General features: G+C 36.5%; 1 long non-coding RNA gene across 1 annotated transcript; it reads left to right on the top strand.

Moving 5' to 3' along the window:
* The first annotated feature begins 11,320 nt into the window (after positions 1 to 11,320).
* Positions 11,321 to 11,817, top strand: LOC134240230 (uncharacterized). The gene is made up of 2 exons (XR_009986396.1): positions 11,321 to 11,409; positions 11,719 to 11,817. It is a non-coding gene; the product is annotated as an uncharacterized LOC134240230 (long non-coding RNA).
* Positions 11,818 to 14,789: the final 2,972 nt, after the last annotated feature.

The following is a 14,789-nucleotide window of genomic DNA, read 5'->3' as shown; positions in this document are numbered from 1 at the left end:
ATTTTCAAAAAAAAAAATGAGATTTGAAATGAAAAATATATGTATAGATAAATAAGGATGGTTTCAGAGAGGAAGAATTTTGAACATCACAGAAGATTTACAAATTCTTAATATTCTAGAAATTTATTATTTGCGTCTGATCATTTACTATGAAAATTAGGCTAAAAATATATACCAATCCAGACATCCATTTTTGTTTGTATCATCTGTCCTTAAACCTTCATGAACAATTAGACTAAAATAAAGTAGAAGAAAGACTGCTATATTCAATCCAATATACAATTTCATTTTAGATAAAAATCATTATTGTACAGGACGACATTGATGTAATTTGAATCAATCGAAGCATATAAATAGTTCTTCCATCGCAAATATGAACAACAGATGTTTATCAACGTGATTGTTTCCGTCATTGAAATAGCTAATTACAATTTTACAAAAAAAAATCCGACATCAAAGTTGCAGCTCATATTGCTTTAACATTACAAAAGAGGAGCGGAGCAAACATGGATTTCGAAAACATCAGAGGTAGGATCAGTTGGCGTGGAGGAGTGAGCATCCCCTGCCACCCGGTCACACCCGCTAGCGCGCATCATGGAATATGCCAGCTGAGCAATTGTTATTCGTAACACCATGTTCACTGAATAACGTTGTTTATTTCGCAAAAGTACGAGGGGTGATCAAAAAGTTCGCGAACTATCTCTATATCTACAAAACCACAATTAAGATTAGAAAATAATTTGGTACACACATAGCCATACACAAGTTCTATAAATAACATATGCTAAATAAAGCTTTTCTCCTTGTTTGTGACGTCATAATGTGAAAATGACGTCACTATGTAGGTCAGTTGTGACGAAAAATGGCTGCCGCAGTCGTACTCGTTTAACAACCGACTGTAAAACTTATTGTTTATCTTAAAAATCCCTTGGAAGTAGCGTATAATAATTTGTACACAGTTTATTAAGACAAATGACTTCCTATAAATTCAATCAATGATTGGATTGGTAGTTTTAGTGAAGGAAGGCAGAGGGTTTTATAATGACACTTGTGAAAGCAAGTTTAAAAGGAGGTATGTTTTTAAGTAAGCAATTTGCTATCAAAGACGTCCAATTTACATTTTGAAAAATAGTTGAATATTTTAACAATAATATAATTATTAAATACCTAAGATATTGTTTACTTTAGATTTAAAACATATTAGATATGATAAGAAGGAGGCACCCATTCTCTATCCACCTTGAACAAACGTCTCTTCCGAGACAGAAGATGAGGGTTTTGCTGGTCGCCATGCTTATTTTTGGAAAGGATATTCTTATCCACCCATTCTGTTGCCGAGATTGTCCATTTCTGACAAATGAACTGTTCTTGTTATAAAAATTCACTTACACGGAGAAAAATATAAAACTCAGAAAAATCTTTCAGCACTTCGGAGGGGGTCACGTGACCGCCTTTATCACGTGATTCGCGCATGCACAGAACGGTGGCAGATGTGCATTAAAATCGGAGAGGACTCATTTAAAATATAAACAACACTGAAACCAAATATTATTTCTGTTATGGAAGTTATTCAATTAGTTCGCGAACTTTTTGATCATCCCTCGTACATTATTGCCTGCTTGGATGTCTTATTAATAGTCGACGCAGCTTTATTTGTTTTTAATTGAAAGTTTTACATAACTGATATGATTGGAAAAGTAATTTGAAATGAGCTTAAAAATTATTGTAATCTCTAGTCTCTCAGTGTTAAAAAGAGACAAGAGAGAAAACCTATGGTGATCTTTTCAATCAATTAAAAAAAATAATATAACAAATGTAGCCTTTCAATTCGGTCAATCCAGAATATATCGACTTCTCATTAAAGCATATCGACCTCGCACTTCGTGTTCGGTCGAAATGCATTTCTGTGAAGTCCATATATCTATGGAAATACCTCATCAAAGAGCTATATAAAAAAAATATCTTGAAAAAAGGGCTGACCCCTAAATTAAGGGATTCTAAAGGGACCAATAGTTTTTTCCCGATATCTCAAAAAGTATGGAGAATTTGTAATACATCAAAGAAGCAAAGTTGTTCAAAATGTCAAGTTAAATCTATTGGGGTCAGAAAATGTCCGGTGACGTCTCTTCCGGCCAAACCAGAAGAAGTCAGAAAATGCGTATTTTCGCCGTTCTTGACACGCTTTTGGAAAATATTTGTCACTGCAAGCATAAAACATAATTTTCCGTCCGTCAGAGTCACTTCCGGTCAAACCGGAAGTAGAAAAAATGGCTTATTTTTGCATAAATTAACATAGATTTAAAGGATTTAAACCATTTTTAGCTCACCTGAGCCGAAGGCTCAAGTGAGCTTTTCTGATCAAAATTTGTCCGTTGTCTGTCGTTGTTGTCGTCGTCGTCGTTGTCGTCGTAGTCGTTGTCGTTGTTGTAAACTTTTCACATTTTCATCTTCTTCTCAAGAACCACTGGGCCAATTTCAACCAAACTTGGCACAAATTATCCTTGGGTAAAGGGGATTCAAGTTTGTTCAAATGAAGGGCCACGCCCTTTTCCAAGGGGAGATAATCATGAATTTGTTAAAAATTAATGGCATTTTTAAAAAATCTTCTTCTCCAGAACCGCTGGGCCAGGAAAATTGAAACTCATGTGGAAGCATCCTCAGGTAGTGTAGATTTAAGTTTGTTCAAATCATGACCCCCGGGGCAAGGGTGGGGCCAAAATGGCCGACCCAAGTTTTACATAGGAATATATAAGAAAAATCTTTAAAAATCTTCTTCTCCAGAACCACTGGGCCAGGAAAGATGAAACTCATGTGGAATCATCCTCAGGTAGTGTAGATTCAAGTTTGTTCAAATCATGACCCCCGGGGCAAGGGTGGGGCCAAAATGGCCGACCCAAGTTTTACATAGGAATATATAAGAAAAATCTTTAAAAATCTTCTTCTCCAGAACCACTGGGCCAGGAAAGATGAAACTCATGTGGAAGCATCCTTAGGTAGTGTAGATTCAAGTTTGTTCAAATCATGACCCCCGGGGCAAGGATGGGGCCAAAATGGCCGACCCTAGTTTAACATATAGGAATATATAAGAAAAATCTTTAAAAATCTTCTTCTCCAGAACCACTAGGACAGGAAAGATGAAACTCATGTGGAATCATCCTCAGGTAGTGTTGATTCAAGTTTGTTCAAATCATGACCCCTGGGGCAAGGGTGGGGCCAAAATGGCCGACCCAAGTTTTTCATAGGAATATATAGGAAAAATCTTTAAAAATCTTCTTCTCCAGAACCACTAGGACAGGAAAGATGAAACTCATGTGGAATCATCCTCAGGTAGTGTTGATTCAAGTTTGTTCAAATCATGACCCCTGGGGCAAGGGTGGGGCCAAAATGGCCGACCCAAGTTTTTCATAGGAATATATAAGAAAAATCTTTAAAAATCTTCTTCTCCAGAACTACTGGGCCAGGAAAATTGAAACTCATGTGGAATCATCCTCAGGTAGTGTAGATTTAAGTTTGTACAAATCATGACCCCCGGGGCAAGGGTGGGGCCAAAATGGCCGATCCAAGTTTTACATAGGAATATATAAGAAAAATCTTTAAAAATCTTCTTCTCCGGAACCACTGGGCCAGGAAAGATGAAACTCATGTGGAATCATCCTTAGGTAGTGTAGATTCAAGTTTGTTCAAATCATGACCCCCGGGGCAAGGATGGGGCCAAAATGGCCGACCCAAGTTTTACATAGGAATATATAGGAAATATCTTTAAAAATCCTTCTCAATTACCACTGGGCCAGGAAAGATGAAATTCATGTGGAATCATCCTCAGGTAGTGTAGATTCAAGTTTGTACAAATCATGACCCCCTGCCCTTGGGATATGGTGGGGCCAAAATGGCCGACCCAAGTTTTACACAGGGAAATATAGGGAAGCCTTTTAAAATCTTCTTTTCAAGTACTTCAAAGCTATGATTAGTGATACCTGGGGTATTTATATGGAATCATCCTCAGACCTGTAGTGTAGATTCTAGTTTGTTCAAATGATGAACGCATGGAAGGGGGTGTAAATTCAAGCCTGATGTGCTCAGGTGAGCGCTGTGGCCCCTGGGCCTCTTGTTTGACGTCATTACTCTTTTTTTTTAAATGAAAATTACTACCGGTCAAACAGCACGGAAGACCTTCTCGTTGCTCTGCAACGAGCTTTGCTCTAGTTATTTTTTTTCTTCTTACCGATTTTGTGCACGCCAGTTATCGGAAACGGCTTGATGGATTTTCATGAAACTTTCAGGTCTCATAGAACATCAAAAAATCTAATTTTGTCATTTTAAGGGGGTCACTTTGTCCGGCGATGTTCTCAAAAACCGTTGAAGATAGAAGTATGAAATTTTCAGTGATGATATCTATCTAGAGCAACTTTTAGAGATGTGAATTGAGTAAATCATTGTCACCGGAAGTTCGAAACGCCGACGCTCGCTTTGGCCCGAAAGTAGTCCTATCAAGAATTTCAAAAAATTTGACACCTTTTCAACGATAACTTTTTACCTAGAAACATTTTGTTAAAGCGTGTATAAAAAAAGAAATTGTAGAATTCCATGATCTTTCGAATGATGTCTAGAAAAAAAGGGCAGGCATTTTAATACGTCAAAGAAGCAATGTTGTTTAAAATGTCAAGCTTAATCTAATGAAAACGTCAAAATACGTCCGGCGACGTCACTCTAATACTCTAAAAATCTCTAATACCTGAAAAGACAAAAACAAAAACCCACAAAGAAAAAGATTCTCAATAACATTCCTTACTTCAATAAATTGGGTATAGCTAAACCATGTAAAACAATTTAAATGTAATTTAAACAAACAAAAGGAGAAAGGGTATATACTCAACACCTAGCTCAAGGGTTGAGGTGGGAGGGTATTTCATAATACAAAAAAATAAATCGGATACTTTCATCACCCACCATTCACTTTCATTGATGCATAGAAAAGGGGAGATAACCCGTAAACCTAGTGACTAAGTACTGGCACTGTTTGGATGGATAAATAAATTCCGGCTTATCTCATTTATTAGTTTTTCTACAAAAAGGAGGTGAATGATGACATATAATAAAAGGATAGAGCTTTGATAACTACGCATATTGTGAGATGAACTCAAATATGCGGTAGTATATTGTTACATGAAATACCCATCAAGGAAGTCTAAATATGACCAGGGATAATCCAATTAGGGTAGTAAGTACCACTTCCTGACAGAGGCTGAAACAACAAGGTTGGATAATCTGCTTAATATAACAAAGCTATTAATCTCTTTCCCTTAACTTTTATACTAATATTTTATAGCCTATATATTGTAGAATTCTTTAATATTTGTTTTACTAAGATTAAAATGTGTTAATATTTTTATTTGTAATATCTCTAAGAATTTTATGTTTTTAGGGTATTTTTTTAAAAAAATTGTTAAAAATATTTACTTATGCAATAGGTTTATAGATCAACTGCTTCTCATCCTAAGTCCCAGGGGCGCTAGAAGGTTTTCATCAGGCCCTAAAACAATGCTGAGGACCCATTGTTACCAGTATGAGAAAGACTGGGATGAAGGGGTTCATCTTGTGCTATTTGCTGCTCGTGAGGCAGTCCAGGAGTCTCTTAGGTTCAGTCCTTTTGAACTGGTGTTCGGTCATACGCTTAGATACCCTTTGAAATTTACTTTAAAATGCTTATAAAATTAGCAGTTGAAAATGAAACATGGTTGTATGGCAAAAATGTCAGAAATCGAATTTTTAAGCCAGGTGATACTTTTTTCCTATTACTGGTCATCCTTTACAGCTAAGATATTACGGCCCTTGTGAAAATTGTATTGAAAGTGGTATGAGTGTAGAGATAAATGAGAAAGATTATTACTAGAGTGCTTGTTTGAAAAACTGATTTTGATACCAAACTTAGAAATTTGAACATTCACCAAAAAGAACACGTAAAAAAGTTGATGAATGAGTATCATCAAATCTTTTCGGATGTTCTGTTCCAAAGAAAACTAATGCAGCTTGTCATGATATCATAGTGGGCGACGCTTTGCCTATCAAACAACATCCTTACGGTTTTAATCTAATAAAATTGCAGTAGTTAAGAAGAGAAGTGCAGTACATGTTGGACAGTGACATTCTGAGCCTACCAAAGCCGGACAGAAGCTGCCGATTATGTACAGACTTTAGAAAGGTAAATTCTGTTACAATGACTATATTGACAACATTGGCAACGTAAAATTTGATAGTAAATTTGACCTGTTGAAAGGCTACTGACAAGTGCAATAAACAGAAAGAGCAGAAGAAATAACCAGGCTGAAGCTAGCAGCCAATAACAGCAGCCATTAAGCGCGTAGAAGCTAGCAGCCAATAAGGAAATTCATCAAAGAACTGAGAGTACTCAGACGCAGTACTGTTTTTAATAGGTTATTTTAGATAATTAATGGTTAATGATTATCAAATTAATGCAACAATTAATTACATAATAAATCAGATACTCAGAGGCAGTAAGGCTCACCTGAACAATTTTTGTTCTTTTTTAAAACCGAAAAATAAGAAATGCATTACTTTATAATTTTAATCCAATTGAACAAACAAGCACTAGGAAATGGTTAACTCCTTCAGGAAGAATCCCTTTTCAACTCCTTCAGGGACCTCAAGAGTATGACAGGGCCAATAAGCTAACCTGAAATTTGATTAATATATAACGATTGTAAACAGAAATATAGCACAAGTGTAAACTAGGCTGAAGTATGTTTCGAACATTATTAGTGTAAACTAGGCTGAAGTATGTTTCGAACATTATTACTGGGACAACTTAATGAATCTATCAGACTGTAAATTACCACTATCAGTAATAAGTGGTGGTGGTGCCACTAAGTGGTTCCAAATTTTGATATTACAGGCAGGTATTATACCCATGATTTATAAAGTGATCAACATTACTAGGGCAAGATAGAAGGGCCCTAGGATTATTATTTCCTGCTATCAGAAGGGGCTTTAGTGGTACCACCAGGTGGTGCCAAGTGCATGGGTCATATTTCAAGCAATCATTCGTCATCAATTATTGGTCATTAAGTTAAGGGTCTTAGAGGGAATCCCTTGTCAACGTTTCAAAAGGTCCCAGGGACTGGAATGGGCCAGTTATCAACTATGAACTTTGCTTGTTTTGCATTTTATCCCAAAAACGCCATTAAAGATCAGCTATTACAGGCCTAATCTTTGAAGTGTTCACAAATGATTAATGGGGCAAGGTAGAGGGGCCCTAGGGCTATCATTTGCCACTTTCAGAATGGGGCTGTAGTGGCACCACCTAGTGGTGCCAAGTGCGTGGGGCATATTTCCAGCATTCATATTTTATTCATTGTTGGCCTCCTGAACAAACTAACACTGGGGGTGGGTAGGGGGCCTTAGGGGGTACCTCTTGACAGATTTCCGCAGGGTCGTAGGGGCTGGAAGGGTCCAGTTAGCTAACCTGAACTTTGATGTTTTTAATCATTGTAGATTGGGAAACGGGAAAAGGGCAGCTATTATACGCCTTATCCTTGAAGTGTTCAGCAAATAATTATTGGGGCAATGTAGAGGGGCCCTAGGGCTATCATTTGCCACTTTCAGAATGGGGCTGTACTGGCACCACCCAGTGGTGCCAAGTGCGTGGGGCATATTTCCAGCATTCATATTTTATTCATTGTCGGCCTCCTGAACAAACTAACACTGGGGGTGGGTAGGGGGCCTTAGGGGGTACCCCTTGACAGATTTCCGCAGGGTCGTAGGGGCTGGAAGGGTCCAGTTAGCTAACCTGAACTTTGATGTTTTTCATCATTGTACATTGGGAAACGGGAAAAGGGCAGCTATTATACGCCTTATCCTTGAAGTGTTCATCAAATGATTATTGGGGCAATGTAGAGGGGCCCTAGGGCTATCATTTGCCACTTTCAGAATGGGGCTGTAGTGGCACCACCCAGTGGTGCCAAGTGCGTGGGGCATATTTCCAGCATTCATATTTTATTCATTGTCGTCCTCCTGAACAAACTAACACTGGGGGTGGGTAGGGGGCCTTAGGGGTACCCCTTGACAGATTTCCGCAGGCTCGTAGGGGCTGGAAGGGTCCAGTTAGCTAACCTGAACTTTGATGTTTTTCATCATTGTAGATTGGGAAACGGGAAAAGGGCAGCTATTATACGCCTTATCCTTGAAGTGTTCATCAAATAATTATTGGGGCAATGTAGAGGGGCCCTAGGGCTATCATTTGCCACTTTCAGAATGGGGCTGTAGTGGTACCACCCAGTGGTGCCAAGTGCGTGGGGCATATTTCCAGCATTCATATTTTCTTCATTGTCGGCCTCCTGAACAAACTAACACTGGGGGTGGGTAGGGGGCCTTAGGGGGTACCCCTTGACAGATTTCTGCAGGGTCCTAGGGGCTGGAAGGGTCCAGTTAGCTAACCTGAACTTTGATGTTTTTCATCATTGTAGATTGGGAAACGGGAAAAGGGCAGCTATTATACGCCTTATCCTTGAAGTGTTCATCAAATAATTATTGGGGCAAGGTAGAGGGGCCCTAGGGCTATCATTTGCCACTTTCAGAATGGGGCTGTAGTGGCACCACCCAGTGGTGCCAAGTGCGTGGGGCATATTTCCAGCATTCATATTTTATTCATTGTCGGCCTCCTGAACAAACTAACACTGGGGGTGGGTAGGGGGCCTTAGGGGGTACCCCTTGACAGATTTCTGCAGGGTCCTAGGGGCTGGAAGGGTCCAGTTAGCTAACCTGAACTTTGATGTTTTTCATCATTGTAGATTGGGAAACGGGAAAAGGGCAGCTATTATACGCCTTATCCTTGAAGTGTTCATCAAATAATTATTGGGGCAAGGTAGAGGGGCCCTAGGGCTATCATTTGCCACTTTCAGAATGGGGCTGTAGTGGCACCACCCAGTGGTGCCAAGTGCGTGGGGCATATTTCCAGCATTCATATTTTATTCATTGTCGGCCTCCTGAACAAACTAACACTGGGGGTGGGTAGGGGGCCTTAGGGGGTACCCCTTGACAGATTTCCGCAGGGTCGTAGGGGCTGGAAGGGTCCAGTTAGCTAACCTGAACTTTGATGTTTTTCATCATTGTAGATTGGGAAACGGGAAAAGGGCAGCTATTATAGGCTTATGCATATCTAATATCACCTATAACTTCAACATAATCTGTCAAACTGAACGCGACATTTGTCGCAAATTTGTAAACAAAGTATAGACATGGCAGTTCTATTGTATCCTAGGCTTTCAATTATTAGCTCGATTTGTTCAAAGATTAAACAAATTGAAATAATTTGTTTTTACAGAAAATCTGCAATTTTATTATACACCAATCGTATTTCTCAAAACTATTTAGTACGGATTACTGTCTTGTTCAACCAGGAAGTTGGAACTCTTGACGTAGTGTTTAGAACGTATCCCTTACAAGCAAAGAGTCGTGAGTTCGATACCGGCTGGGTGCATTTTAATTTTTTTTTTAAAGTTTTTTTTTCTTATTTCTTCAACCCAAAGACCTTTTAAAGTTGGAAAGGCCACAGGAACAATAAGATTACCAGTATTTTGTTTTTCTTTTATGCATAAGAGTTTTTTTTCATTGGGAAACATTTGTTTTTGAATAAATATTATATTAAATATTATTAACAAGTTTACATAATGATTACTAGTATTTTCTTTTATTTTTGCATAAGATTTTTTTTACTTTAATGGAAAAAATTTGCACATGCATACATTTTATTTTTTATACCGGTAATATTATTTACAAGTTCAGATCATAAGTTTCACGTTTGAAAAATCTTATTACCTCTAAAAAGTGCAAAGTTACGATGTTAAAAATATGAGTCCATCATAAAATCTTTATTATATATTGCCAGTTTGCACCTCATTATGCCCCCGTAAACTAAGTTTTTGGGGTATATAGTTTTTGCCGTGTCCGTCCGTTTGCATCTCTGTCTGTTTGGCCGTGAAAACTTTAATCTTGTCCTTAACTTTTGGTTTAATGAGGCTATGACTTTCATATTTCACGTGTGTACTCCGTGTAACAAGACTTTTCTTTTTGAACCACCAAATTTGACCTTTTTCACCTTGACCTTGGAGTTTGACCTACTTTTAAATTTTTTAGCCTTGTCCATAACTTTTGAACGGTAAGGGTCAAAACTTCCATCCTTTACATACTCAGTATGAATTCTATGTGACAAGACCTTACATTGGATACTAGTTACCTTGACCTTTGGACTTTGACCATGGAGATTTCTATACTTATGAACAAGATGCATTTTTTGAAACACTATGCACCCGGGGGTTAAGTTAAAAAAATTTTTTTATAATATATAGGTCACAGTCAAGGTCACAAAGAACTTGAATAGTGCATCATGCATACTAAATATGCAGTTTATATCTCTCATGGTTCCAAACGAGGTATTTTTAGCATATATGACACAATCAAGGTCACAAGGTCATTGGCCTTGGTGGCATGTAAATGTGCTTCATTAGTGAAGTATTCATAAATATTGTCTCTATCTTTCTTCGTTCAAAAGTTATGGCCAAGGTTAAAATTGCAGAAAAAAAACTGTATTTAGCGTATACACTGTAGGTCACAGTCAAGGTCACAAGGTCATTGGCTATGGTGGCATTTAAAAGAGCTTAACCAGTGGTGTATGCATACCAAATATGAAGTCTCTATCTTTTATGGTTCAAAATTTATGGCGAATGTAAAAGTTTACAGAAAAAAATATTTTTAGCATATAGGTCACAGTCAAGGTCACAAGACTTTTGAACACTTGGGGCTAGTGATATCATAATTCACTTATATAATCCTTCATTGGATACTATGAACTTTGACCCTTTGACCTTGCAGTTTGACATACTTTTAAAAAGTAAACCTTAACCATCACTTTTGAAGGGTTAGGCCAAGTGCTTTCATACTTTACATATTTAATCCTTGTGACAACGTCACAACATGGAACTTCCGTAAAAACGCCATTTTGATTATGATCAGATACAAATTCACTTAACACCGATATATCTTAACCAACATGCGACATTGTGGATGCAATATATCACATCAATTAATATGTAGTGTATCTCAATACTTATCCTTTCTTTAAAAATGAATGCATTTGATCAGATAAGACATATGTATTATCTTCCTATCAAACAATTTGTATACACCCGAATGAATGGTTATACCCGGTGAAATTTCGCATGACCCAAACGTTTGATCAACATTGATTGTCAGCTGTTTACAAATGGGAAACGTGCAGGTTTTAGACGAATTTGCATTTGGTTTTAGGAATTTCTTTTACCGCTTTTGGTCATTTACCATCTTAACTTGTTTTGTTATATATAGCACTGAATAACACATGCAAGTTGGATAAAAACGGTAAGTAAATCTACCTTTCTCAATACCATGAATTCACTCAGTACATGTCTTTGTCATTGACTGGAGTGGAAACGCGATGATTTTCGCTTAAACCAATTGAAAAACAATACATGTACAATAAGAACTTCTTTCAATGTCCTTGCGTGACATTTGTTTAATACTTGTGCTTATATAAAAAAAAAAACAGTACCAAGATATTTGATCCATACCTGAATTTTTGTGATGTTTATAAATTTTTGACAGTTTTTCAATTTTTTTTTATTTCTTTTTATCATTGTTTTTACCCTTTGATATTATATATCTTTTCAGATATTGAAGAGGATCCAACCAGCTGTTCTCAAGAAAATGCTGTTTTAGTTTTTCTTTTGTCTATTTTTGTAAATTTAAATAAAAATTATGTTGATTTTATTTTTAGCTTTGTTGGTTATTATTTCAATATTTTATAACACTAAACTTAGAAGAGAAATTTAAAGCAATGGGCATTCAAAAAAATTGATAGGAAGGATTTTAACAAAATAAATAAAATATTTCAAATAATTCTGAATAATAAATTGAAATACTTTGGAACCTTATTTTATCGGATATGGGGCCTATTATTAGAAACAAATGCATGCAACAAAAATCAGTTATACTTTATACTTAACATATTTAATCCTTGTGACAGGACCTTTCATTTGAAAGCAAGACCTTTGACTTTGGAGTTTGACCTACTTTTTAACATCTTTAACCTCCGCCATAACATCTAAAAGGTAAGGTCTAAGGCTTTCATAATTTACATATGTATTTTTGTGGCAAGACCTTTCATTGGATATCAATGACCTTGACCTTGAAGTATTCCTTACTTGTGAAAAACTTTAGTCTTGGCCAAATTTAATATTTTACAATTGTATTTTTAGCGAGAATACCGTATATATTAAATTTGCACTCACAAAAACATCTTGTTTAATTTTGTGATCCTACACATATTTTGGGTTTCTCATAGCAAAGCATTGACTTTTCCACTATATTTTTATGGGATACGGGGGTATCATTTAACAAACTCATTGCTCACAGAGCCTCTTGTTAATTAGTTATCAAAAGCATAGCTTTGTTTTAATAATGTCACTACAAAGAGGTTCCTATAATTGGAGCTAGTGTTTTCCTTTGGGTCATACTAAGGTATATCGTGCCTTAATCATACCCCACCTCCACCCCACCAACCCACACACTTAAAAGCGGGAGGGTACGTTTTTAAAGGTAAGACAAACCCCGAGGTCAAGGTCAAAAGGTCATAGTTATTGGTTTCTGCACAAGGCCATGTCTCAAAGATTACATTTGGGAAGTATAAATGCGTTGGTCCTTACCGTTTAAAAGTTATGGCCAAGGTTAAAGTTTGTAAAAAGTAGGTCGAACTCCAATGTCAAAGGGTCAAACGACTTGATATCCAATGAAAGGGCTTGTCACAAGGATTACATATGTCAAGTATGAAAACCCTAGCACTTACTTTTCAAAAGTTTTACCCAAGGTAAAAGTTATTTTACAAGAACATAAATCTCCAAGGCCAAAGGGTCAAGGTTATTAGTATCCAATGAAAGGTCTTTCAACAAAAAATGGATTTTTGAAGTATACATATGTCCTGGTATCTACTGTTTTAAAAGATAAAAAAAAAAATTAGATTTTTTTTGTTAAAATGTGTTTAACTTGAAGGTCAAGGTCAAAAAGATAGATTTGGTGGTACACAAAGAAAGTTCTTGTCACAAAGAGTACACACGTGAAATATGAAAGTCATAGCTCTATTAAATCAAAAGTTTAGGACAAGGTTTAAGTTTTGCGGACAAACAAACAAACAGCTAGACGAACGGACGGACACGACAAAAACTATACACCCCCCAAAACTTCGTTCCGGGTGGGATAATAAGAGGTGCAAAATGGCAATATATAATAAAGATTCTGTAATGGTCTAATACTTTTAAAATCGAAATTTTGCATTTTTTAGAAGTGAAGAGATTTTTCAAACGTTAAACATGATGTGAACTTATAATTAATATCATATAACATAAAATGTATACATATGCAAATATCTAACATTAAAGTGCAAAAAACTGTGATTATGAAATACTGATGCCCCGTATAGCAACATAGTGAAGATTAAACTTTTCTGAGATAAAAAAGTTAATATATTGGTACCTAAAGTAGTGCCTTCTAACTGGAAATACAATTGCAAGACATGAAAGCAGGCTTAAGTTTTTTCATAAGTACAAAAACCTTCAAGATCAAGGTAATGAGGTCAAGTTTATTGGTATCCAATGAAAGGTCTCTCCACAAAGATAACATATTCGAAGGATGGAAGCCCTAGCCCTAACCATTCAAAAGTTATAAGGTTAAAAAAGATTTTTATGTACGTTAAACTCCAAGATCAAGGTCAGAAGGTTAAGGTTATTGGTACTGATTAAAAGATCTTGTAACAAGAATTACATATGTGAAGGTTGAAAACCCTAGCCCTTCCTCTTCGAAAGTTATTTCCAAGGTTGACGTTTTCTCCTAAGTCCGGAAATCTCAAAGGTCAAGGTCAAAATTCTTGGTTTTAATGAAAGGTCTTGCCAAAAAGAAGTTATATTTGAAGAATGAAATTCAAAAGTAAAAATATGCAATTTTTGTGTAAAAGTGGGTCTAACTCCAAGGTCAAAGTCAAAATGTGAGGGTTTTTGGTATCAAATGAGAGGTCTTTCTACAAGAATAAAATATGTGAAGCATAAAAGTCTAGTACTAACCCCTCAAAAATTATAGTCAAAGTTGTATTTTTAAAGTAGGTCAAACTCCAAGGTCAAAGGGTCAAAGTCCTTGGTGTAAAATGAAGCGTCTTCTCACAAGAATTACATTTGTGAAGTATGAAAGCCCTAGCACTTTCTGTTCAAAAGTTATAGTCAAGCTTAAAGATTTTTCATAAGTACGTAAATCTCCAAGGTCAAGGTCAAAAAGTCAAGGTTTGTGGTATCCAATGAAAGGCCGTGCCACAAAAAATACATACGTGAAGTATAAATGTCCTGATAGATATTGTTTAAAAGAAATGGCCAAAGTAAATATTCAAAATTTGTGTGTAAAAGTGGGTCAAACCTCAAGATCAAGGTCAAAAGGTCAAATTTGGTGGTACCCAAAAGAAGGTCTTCTCTCTAGAAATACACATGTGAAATATGAATTTCATAGCTCTACTAAATCAAAAGTTATGAATAAGAATAAAAGTTTTTGCGGACAAACAGAGAGACAGAAAGACAGACAGACGGACACGACAAAAACTATATACCCCCCGAAACTTCGTTTCCGGGGGCATAATAAAAAAAAATTTAAAATGCACCCAACCGGTATCGAACTCACAACTCTTTGCTTGAAATGCATACATTCTA

The sequence above is a fragment of the Saccostrea cucullata genome, unplaced genomic scaffold, assembly GCF_032062105.1.
Source record: "Saccostrea cucullata isolate Sc308-1 unplaced genomic scaffold, CSIRO_AGI_Scuc_v1 ctg3113, whole genome shotgun sequence".
NCBI classification, from domain to species: Eukaryota; Metazoa; Mollusca; class Bivalvia; order Ostreida; family Ostreidae; genus Saccostrea; species Saccostrea cuccullata.
This window is presented reverse-complemented; position numbering and strand designations above follow the sequence as displayed.